Source organism: Mytilus edulis, chromosome 3 (assembly GCF_963676685.1).
Source record: "Mytilus edulis chromosome 3, xbMytEdul2.2, whole genome shotgun sequence".
In the NCBI taxonomy this organism is placed as follows: domain Eukaryota; kingdom Metazoa; phylum Mollusca; class Bivalvia; order Mytilida; family Mytilidae; genus Mytilus; species Mytilus edulis.
The window spans coordinates 86,292,497-86,303,634 of record NC_092346.1 but is presented as its reverse complement, the minus strand read 5'-3'; the positions used below and the strand labels follow the sequence as shown (position 1 = coordinate 86,303,634).

Here is an 11,138-nt window from a genome sequence, read left to right as displayed (position 1 = left end):
ATGTTTATATTCACGTCCATACAACTCAAATAACTTGTGTTTTGTTTTATTTCTTCAAATAATTTTAAAAACAATTTGACAAGGGTCAATGCTTGCTACTCATTCTTTAAGAAATAGATGCCTGTAACATATTAAAAGGTAGATAGGGTGTCTTCCTCCATTTTGGATTTTGAAATACCAGAAAACAAGGTCTAGATTTTTGATAAAATGTGCAAATTTTTAAATTAGTAGGTAATTCATGAGTAAGATTTTTCATTATAATATAGAATATGCTATGTTTTATCATATTTATAATTGTATTTTACCAAAAAACAAATACTTTTGTTTGATTCATTTTTCAATAGAATGTGTTAGGAATTTCCCATTTTATTATGTAGCAAGAAAACGAGTCCGGTGACCCCATTGTTTCTTCTTCTTATCTGATAGAATAATTTTGGAGCTATCTTCTCATATTTTATCTCAAAATTCTATGGTGTAGTTTTCGTTTTATGACCGAAAATTTGCTTTTCCATGCATAATCTATACAAAATTTGACAATTTTGCACAACCTGTAGTGGGAAAATAAGTCCGGTGACGCATTCTTTTTATTAATGTTCTTAAACAAGCAGGATATAAACTACATTTTGGCAAATTATTAAGAAATTCTATGGATTATAATTTAGACACCTCATCTACCTTAAATGCTCATTTTAATGGCGACGTTTTTTTTTTATTTCAATTTTTCAGTTAATACATCACCTGTTGATACATACTGTGACCGTTTTGTGATTATTTAAATATATTTGGAGTGTCTAAGAAAACTTGTAAGATTTCCGCTGCTAAATGGGTGCATTTTGGGTACTGAAATGTAAATCGTACTTTTAAATTTAATTTAGAAGATACACATATAAAATATATGTATGTTAATAGATAAATAACAAGAACGATATCATGTGAAATATTAAACATAATAGAAAATTCCTTGATGTTAATAAAAGTTTTTACTAGAATATCAAAACTTTTTTCTATTCTTTAATCTTTATAAAATAAAGTTAATATAACATTCAAGGATTATTTCTGCACATAAAAAGTAAAATAACAAAAATACCGAACTCCAGGGAAATTTCAAAACGGAAAATCACTTTTATTGAATAAACCAATAGTTTCTGTTAACTTGTTAAATGCCAACTTCAGCTTCGCTGTTGTAACATGGAGCACTATAAAAGAGACTGCGATGAGTATTATTGTATGTAAGGGTGTATCTATATTCAAAGTATTATACATGTAACCAAGCATAAATTCTATTCTGTATCCATAGTGTCCATTAGTTTAATGTATTAATGAATCTATAAGACGTGCGTATATTGCTGAAACTACCGCTTCTAAGACTGCATAAACATTTCTTCTTTACTATTTTATGTATCACTGTTTGGTGGTGTATCCGTATTCAACGTCTTTTCTTGCAAGAAATTTCCGATTTTGTTCGTTTTGATTCTTAAAAAAATGTTTTTTGTTCTTGATTTTATGAATTTGCCTTTTTGCATAAAAAAAACACCCATGTGGTAAAAGTCATAACAAAATGTCCACTTCGTTGCTTATTCGACTTGTGATTCATCCATAACATTTTCTATAACGTAAATATTATTAGTATTTGCGTTCTTGTTTAGGGGCCAGTTGAAGGACGCCTGCGGGTGCGGGAATTTCTCGCTACATTGAAGACCTGATGGTGACCTTCTGCTGTTGTTTTTTTCTATGGTCGGGTTATTGTCTCTTTGGCACATTCCCTATTTCCATTCTCAATTTTATTGTTAATAGATACGGAAAGTCGGAAATCTTTCCAATTCGTATGCGATTCATTCATTTCTCATCCTTTCTCACAATCAATCGTATGATACATACCATGTTCATGGTATCCGATTGGATGTATAAAAGTATCGCTACTCGAAACAATAGACTTGTGCCGAAAAATGAATGTCACTTTCAATTAAACGCATGACAAGTTTTCTGGAGATTGACCAAAGATTAATACGCTGTAGAAAATAACACTGGAATCATCACGTAACACTGTATTTGTTAGTAAGGAATTATATGGGATTTATAATGTTGTATTTACAGTATGTTTCAAGTAAATGATAAATGTACCAACACTTAAAATGTCGTGTGTGGAAGCGCTATATTTTTTATTTATACTTGCATCCGGAACACTTAAACCAAAGAGTTGAAGGCCAGGAACGTATAAATGTATTTCACAAAACATTAAAAGAATTAATCGCCAAATCCAGCAGATGTACACTCTGTCTAAGGAAGTTGAAACCTTACTTTCTTAAAAATTATAGATGTATTTACTAGGAATTTAGAAAATTTTAATATGCATCCTGAACTTAATATAACCTCTGGCACTAGCACTTCTCTGTTGAAGTTGTCTTAACCCAGTGCTAGTAAATAACATTAATACTTATAAACTCTGTGATCGAAGCTATTTGCTACATATTAACATTCACTTGGAGAACTCAATCCTCAACATTGAAAGCCAGGGATGTATAAATACGTCGAAACATTAGGCACTATAAGACCAAACAAAACATAGAAATAATTATAGCCAAATTCAGCTTACATCTTTGACCGTATAGAGATGGCGCCATAGTTTGTTTATTATTTTTTAATTTGTCAAAACGCAGCTGCTATTGTTACTTCAAGTAAGATACAATTGCATGGTAAATACATTTGAAATTCTGCATAACACTTTCCGTTTTGGTGCAAAACACTATCTTGTGTTATAAGGCGTCTGTGTGACATAGGACTTTAATCATTGCAGTCTAGAGGTACTATAAATACAGTGAGGAATTTTTACGATTACAAATAGAAATACTAAAACAATTGCTGTTTACAAATGACCGTGTTTAAAAGGAGAACACTATGACGATACGATACGTTATATAAACCTGGATACATTCATTGATCACCCTTTCTTTTTGTTTTATATCAATTGGAATCTGAAATACATTATCACTTGTAATTCAGACATTAGCGAACAGATCATGAGAAATAACCATACAAATTGTGGTTCATGTGATAATTGTTTTATATCAATAAACTTACAAAGTGGTCATATTAAATGACAAAGGCTAGGAAAATAAATTACATATGAAAAATAGGATTCTTTTTTATCTCTTTTTGACCTACTTTTCAACAACATATGAAATCCTGTTTTTTTAGAAACTATACAAAGTTTATTTTTATATCTTTTCTCTTTTCTTTCAGTGAGAATGTTCTTAAGAATTTGACCGCATATCTTTTTACCGAATATATTAAAGCATATTATTTCCATCAGGTAAAATGCAGTATTTTGTTTAGTTTTAGTATAAAAATGGAATATAGTGTCCGTTAAATCGGTAAAAGTGTTAATTTAACTGGATTTTAGTGTCTTTTTTGTTTTCTACTTATTGAAATTTAAAAACAAGATGCTCTTAAAACTTTGCCGGCCCTTTATAGCTGACTGTGCAGTATGGGTTTTGCGCATTGTTGAAGGCCGTATGGTGACCTATAGTTGTTAACTTCTGTGTCATATAGTCTATTGTGGAGAGTAGTCTCATTGGCAATCATACCACATCTTCTTTTTATATTAACACCTTTTCATATCAGTGTGCTAATATCGTTACTTTGCACAATAGTAATTTTTGCCATTCAAAAGGCACTTATCATTGATTGCTTTAATCGATAAATTCAACCATCACCCAACATGTTTAAACATATTATATTGGATTTATTAGAAACAAAACAAAACATATCTGTTATAACATAGTCAAACATTTGAAACGGTCATATTCCTTTTACTCGAAAGTAATATATGTCTATATTCTGTTTTTTTAACATTATATCGTTGACGAGGAATCACACAGCAGAACAGTTTCCGCAGGCCTTTTCTAAAGTTTTTACTCCACTTTACATAAAATATAAAATTTGAGCAAAATGACATGTATGACACAATTAAGACAATTTGATTTATGATATGATCTTTCAATGTAACGTATGATTCTCCCATCACATTGGACATAATGATAAAGCGGATTTTATTAATGTAACTTGGCATGAAAAGCACCATGTATGAAAGTCCTACTGCTAACAGTACTCGAGTTATGTGCATTAATGACCGATCTTTGTGCCTCAAAGGCTCGGCTTGTCCATATCGATGTAAAGCACTTTGTCGTATGTATTTTAAAATAATTGCACCAATAAGAACAGCTAGAACTGTCGTAGGCAGTATGAGGGTTATCACTGCATCAAGATATGTGTAAATATTAATGACTTCATAGTATTTTTCCGCTTGTGTACACAGAGGCCTACCCGCATATTCAGTCACTGTCGTTGTCCAAATCGAAAAATCAAAAAAAGCAAGCGCAAAAAGTACCAACAATAAAACCACTAGTCTAGCTTTTTGAACTGAGCATATTACTGTTGCCCTTTTCAAATGAAAAGTTACAATGTAGTTCTCAAATGTAATACATACTACAAACCATCCATTCAGGAAACTACAAACATATGTTGTGTATATTATACCGTGACACCACACGTTCTCGTGCACGATTCTCACGTGAAATATCTCCATCCAGACTAGTAAAAGTGCTATAAGAAATAAACAACTGGAAAATGATAAGGCTGCTAGGTAAATATTCGATGAAACGCGTCTCATTTTCTTTGAACAGAATACTATTAAGGACAGAAAGTTCCCAATTAGTCCAAAGATGCATAAAATAGGTTGCAAGTATGTTGTTAGCCATTGTGCAAATGAAAACAGTACTGCTGGGATATACGGCTCCTCTGGTTCATATGTTGTATTCATCATGCTTCAAATTTTATATGTCCTCGCAGAAAATCAAACAGCTATTTCAAATCTGAAAAAAAGAAACATTTTTAATTAAAGAACTGTTTGAGTGCATAAAATAAAATGTCAGAACATTTTTCACAAATATATTTTAACAATGATGTCATGTATGCCTTATATGTAACTATACCGAATCATGGAAGTTTGGTGTTGTGTATGTAATGTACACGTATGGTAACAATTTAAGTGCAAATCAGTCGAGGGCAGAAGTTTACGGAGACATTTTTTCTATGTTTATCTTTGCGAAAAAGAAATTAAAATTTAGCAGTGAACCATGAGACCACAATCCGAGACATTTATGCCACAGTATGTACGTACTTGTAGACAAGCTTCCCTTCAATAATGTAACACTAAATATTTCAAAGAAGTAAATACATTTTTTAAATAGTGTAATACTGTTGGTATATAATTGTATATGAAGCGAAGTATAAATGTACCTGTGAATTAGCTTTAGTACATGCAGATATTGTTATATAATGTTATTGAAGAACACACTGGTATAGATTTAATATAAAAATATTTCATTGAAATTGCATTACACAACACATGGGATTTGAGTAATGCTGTTTTATGTTCATTTCTTTTCCAGCTGATCGAATGTTTACTTTGAAATTCTACGAATAATTATATCACATGTTAATGAAATACAATATTTATTGTGTTAAAGTTAATTTAAAATATCAGCATCTGTTTATTACATTTGTCATTTTGTATTTATTATTATTTGATTTATTTTTATTACCTGTTTATTGATTGAAAATCAACAATATTTTGCAAATTAATATTGACTTTTAAGCAAACAAGTTACTTTATAGAGAGACACACACGTATTCATGCAGAACTGTCATTCTGGTTTCAACAAACATCTTAATAATTGTTTGTAAAACTATTGACACATCATAGACACATGACGGAAGTGTTTTACACATCATGCAAACAAACAGTTAGTGTGAAATTAGTTTGATAGGTTAACAATATAATACAATATAATATGTTTTATCAATTGTTTGTAAAACCGTGTATACCAACGTGAGTTGAACCACACCACATTCTGTATGTGCCTATCCCAAAATCAGTAACTGTAATCCAGTGGTTGTAATTGGTTGCTCTGTTATATGGGGTGTTTTTCGTCGTTGTTTTGTTCCTCTTAACTTGTTTACATTTTGTTATACAGAGAACTTTCATACATGTAGCTTCATCCGTTAGTCCCATTGGCAATGGATTTCCACATGTCTTTAATTTTTATTTAAATTAAGACAGTCACAGTAGGCTGTGGAGGGCTTCATATCACATTGTTACAAATTCCTAAATTTAGGTTATCTGCATGTTGATATCGTAAAATATCAGCTGCGAGACATAATATGAAGCTTTTTGTCGAGTGAGCGTAGCGAACGAGATCAAAAAGCCTTCATATAATGTCAAGCAGCTGATATTTTACAATATCAATATGCAGATAATCTGATAATCGATTTATCGGGCTATATTTGCGTGTTTCAGAAGTGTTTTCTTTGTTTCACCAGCACACAAAAGATGACTTGATAAGTTCGGGTCAAAGTTATTAACGTCGGTTCAAACATTATGACGTCGCTGATATGTCCGGGTCAAAGTTATTAAGGCCGGGTCAACGTATTTGACGTCACAAAGACATGATACGGAATAATATTAAGAGCTGAACAGAGTGATATAGACAGTGGGACGACCGATAAACTTTAATATCTCAGTTATCTCCTTTTAATTTCAGGGATTTTAAAAAGTAAGATGTAGGAAAGTGCATGAAATTCAAAAAAAAAATACACCGGAAAAAAACAGACCTATGTTTTATAAATAAACAAATAAACATAATTAGGTACCCTATGCAGTGAGGCCAAAATAAATAACTCTGCAGTGTATGTAACCTTGCAGTTATACTAAACAACTTATCTAGCCGTGGAATAGACATAAAACTTCAGTTGGGAAGAACATTTACTCTTGCAGTTAGGTAAACTGTATTATCCTACAGCGAAGAAAAATATCTTAACCGACAGCAACAAATATTTCAAATCTTTCTTTCCTTGTATTAATTTTTTTTTTTTAAATAAAAGAGTATCATTAATTTCTTTCTTGGATAATTAATAAAGATCATTGCTACTTACTGTTAGTATCGAAATATATGTTACCCATGCTTTAAAAAATTCCAGTGATTATAAACAACATGTGTGATCTCCCAAACAATCAATGTTAAAACTACAATACATGAATAACGACATATATTTAAATAAACGGCTGCTGTGAAAAACAATATGATTGTCATTATTGATTCTTAGTGACACAAAAAATAAGCAATTTTATTGGTGGCTATATTAGATTGACAGGAAATGTACATCCAATCACATTGTGTCTTTTTTTCTTTACCAATTCCAAACTGATCACGAGATCACAGTATAAGCAAATACTTCAATTCAAAGAAAATGAATTATATTCTGCAAACGCTGCAATACATGTATTAGACATAACAACGGTGTAAAATTACAAGAAAGGAACATAAGGAGAAAAGCATCGTCAGGATGTTAAGTGGACATATGACATAAAATTAAAAGAAATTATGTGTTACTATGTGATATAAGTTATTTTACTGTTGCTGAAGTAAAAAGGTTGCAATCAATTGATACATTTGTAACTTATTGTTTGACATTAGTTATTGCAACGTTAACGTATGTGTCATACTTGTTTTATTTATTGTTCGTATCTGATTTCACATATTGTAGATGCACTAGGCCTAGTTTCATTTTAAAAAAGAAGAAAAATGCTAACTATACACTTAATTTATTATATTACTTTACTTTCCGAAATTCAGACAAGTTAAACTCTAATTTTAAACAAGGGAGTGGATACATCTTGTGCGACACTCAGTATATAGGACTATATATATGATTGAGAATCAGGAAAGTCATTAACTCTGCATACATGTACCTATAGCGAGAACCCCAACGAAGACACCCCTGGCGAATTCTCGAATTAGAGAAGCTTATGAACGAGCGTTTGACTATTTTTAAGAAAATATTTTAATTCGATCAAATTTCTCTATATATACATAGTATATGTATTTATTGAAATCATAGAAATCCATTTGTTTCTCTCATTATTGTAAAATATCATACAAAGCCTGTAGATTTAATGGCATAGTCAATATGAAAGGGTCTCCTGATAGAAAAGATTACTCTCCTGAAATAGGTATTAATAGATTGTATACTAATTTGTGACTGTACTTTTCATCATAAAAAAAATGCTAACAACAAATTTAGATTTGTTAATTCTATTTCAAGCTTGTTCGTTTATCCTTTAGGAGTAGAAGCTTCTCTTTATGTTTTTTGTAACTTTCCAATAATTTCCCAATGCAGTAATTAGTTGCAAAATTCAAACTGTGATAAAAAAAAATACAATCAAGAATCTCGTACATTTTTAAATGTTGTTTTATGGCTTTAACATTTTTATTATCATCTTTAAATATAAAGATAAGAAAATGTGGACTGAGTGCCAATAATGTAACTGAGACAACTATCCCACAAGAGACTTAATGCAGTAGATATAAGCTAGGTCATATTCCGGTGTCCTAAAACAAGGATCCGGCCTATATCAACTAGTAGCACGAGACGCTCATTATCTCATCCCCCTTTATTAAAAATTCCACCGCCTTTGGTCGGGTGGTAACAGTTTTGGAAATGTTTGAAACATATGATTGTTTATATCATCTCTCTTGTTTATCAAATCTTATAAATGTATTAAGTTTTCACGGTGTTTTGCTTTTGAATAGCTCATGACACACTTTGTCTATTTTTTCCCTTTGAATAATATCAGCATTTGCTTGAATAGATGTCTTCCTTTCTAGTCCAACATTCACAAACTCTGAGCACAAACTGTAAATACCGAAATTCTCAGCACCCTTTAGTGAAGAAAAAAAATTGTCTCTTGTTGAAAACAAATATATCACGATTGAATGACGCCATGAAATATAACCATTTAAATTTAAAATAAAATTCAATCTCATCAAAGAGAATTTCGTTTGACATGTCCAATATATCGTATCTTCACAGTTTACCCTGTGTAGAGTATTGTTTTATTGCAACCACGAGGGTCACTGGATAGGTTTGTTAATTGAACTCTTTCGTTATATATGTTCTATTGTCTTCCAATGTCATTGTATTTAATTGTATATTTGTTTGTATCGCTCTCGGTATTGCTTTGACCCTTATGAGTGTATTTTTGCAACAAACATTATCAAATAATAATTTATATACCGATGTCCAATTTTCAGGATGTTAGATAAATGCATTGACGGAAAAGCATATCCTATGTCAATGGGTGGCAATGTTATAAAAAAATATATTATTATATATCAATATGTCAAAATATTTTTATTAATATTAAACCAATTTATTTTTGAGGTGGAAGTGTTAATAAATATTTTCAAAATTTTGCACCTAACATTTTATCATCCATAGTAAATATGAATAAGAAAGCATGTTCATGTCAGCCATACAAATAGGTCGAACTTTTGAACAAAGACAATAAACGAATTGGGTTATGTTTTGGAATGCGAGCGGCACCCCTGTAACAACATGTAGGTGCATCACCCCGACTTCCTGACTACAAACCTTTTAAGTGACACGCGTGTCGACAAAACGAACACATTTATTTTTAACAAACTTTTATTATAGCATTTCAGAATTCAATCATTTCTTTGGAAAATTTGGAAAGTATATGCAATAAAAGACCATTTCATTACAGTAATATAAAATGACATGCATATTATTATTGGGAGAAGTAACTATATGTATACGTAGTGATTCATATTTTCCTTAATGGAAAAATAAAATGCTCCCCCCCCCCCCCCCCCAGGGGTAAGAATGACTCTATAATACCGGCCTTTAACAATGATCAAAACCAAAACCGCATAGTAAAAGAAAGGTATCATAATAGGCCCTGGCATGAGATAATAAAATTCAAACAAGGAAGACCAACGGCCTTATTCATTATTTGAATAAGAAATAATAAAAGAAAAATATATTTGATTTTAAGATAAATGTTCTGTTGAATCTTATTTTCTCGCTTTTATATGGATTAGATCGTTTGAATCGTTTTAGTAATTTTTTTGGCCCTTTATAGCTTGCTGTTCGGTGTGAGCCATTGCTCCGTGTTGAAGGCTGTACCTTGACCTATAATGGTTTACTTTTATAAATTGTTATTTGGAGGGAGAGTTGTTTCATTGGCACTCATACCACATCTTCCTATATCTATATGTGCCAAAAAATTGTCAAAAATGAAACAGGTATAATTGAAAAATTTAAAAAAAACAATAACTTATGAAAATAGTTTCAGCTTAGTTGAATACCTCCACCGTTATATCTATACATATATAACGAAATGTAGTAATGGCAATTTAAAATGCTTTTAAGATAAAATAGATTATTCAAAATAATGTTGATACCTTGCACTGACCTCATTCCTGTTTGACGTTATGAGCGTACACAAGTGCGAGCAATATGTGCTCCGCGCGCTTCATCATATCCACCATTTACACATTTCCTTAATTTGTAAAATTCTAGATTTTAGATAAACTAAAGCTACAAACGATTAAATTCCCCACATTCTATAGCTGCAGATGCAAATACTTATATAATCTGTTTACAAATAAAGTTTGAATGATAAATGTTTGTAACATCTTTTATCGAATAAGTTTATATATGTTGATACACAGCATGCATTTTATATATTGATGACATAACTTGATTTAAATCATATAGACTAGTACGAAGACTGGCTGATATATAATTCTTTAGTTTAGGAATGGCGTAAAGGGACATGTCCTCTATCATAAAACGGGTACAAAATAATGTAAAAATAATATTTATCAAATATTGTCGTACAGACTTACAAAATTGCTTCACACACACATTCAATAGAGAAAGAGAGATTGGGAGAATATGCGTAAGACAAAACATTATTTACCGTAGACAGTGCTGTTTACTGCAGGGGTTCACTCCACGCAGTAAGATGACAACGGTTGTAATATTAACGTATTGCAATATATATTTAGGTTAAGAAAGATATATCATGATACAAGATACAGATGGTTCGAAAAAAACATGCGGTAAACGTTGTAACCATTTAAAAAATTGTCCCCATATTACATTCTACATTGTTATTATTCATACGTTGGTCAAATAATCGTTAGTACAATTGGCAAAGTATTTCAATCTATGATGTAATTGTAGATGGTTATATGCCTTTTGGTGTAACT

The 11,138-nt window shown here is 31.0% G+C and overlaps 1 long non-coding RNA gene across 1 annotated transcript; it reads right to left on the bottom strand.

Annotated features, from left to right (window-relative positions):
* Nucleotides 1-3,674: 3,674 nt before the first annotated feature.
* Nucleotides 3,675-7,103, bottom strand: LOC139517672 (uncharacterized). Its single transcript, XR_011663184.1, has 2 exons — nt 6,994-7,103; nt 3,675-4,871 (listed from the first exon to the last, which is right to left on the bottom strand). It is a non-coding gene; the product is annotated as an uncharacterized lncRNA (long non-coding RNA).
* Nucleotides 7,104-11,138: the final 4,035 nt, after the last annotated feature.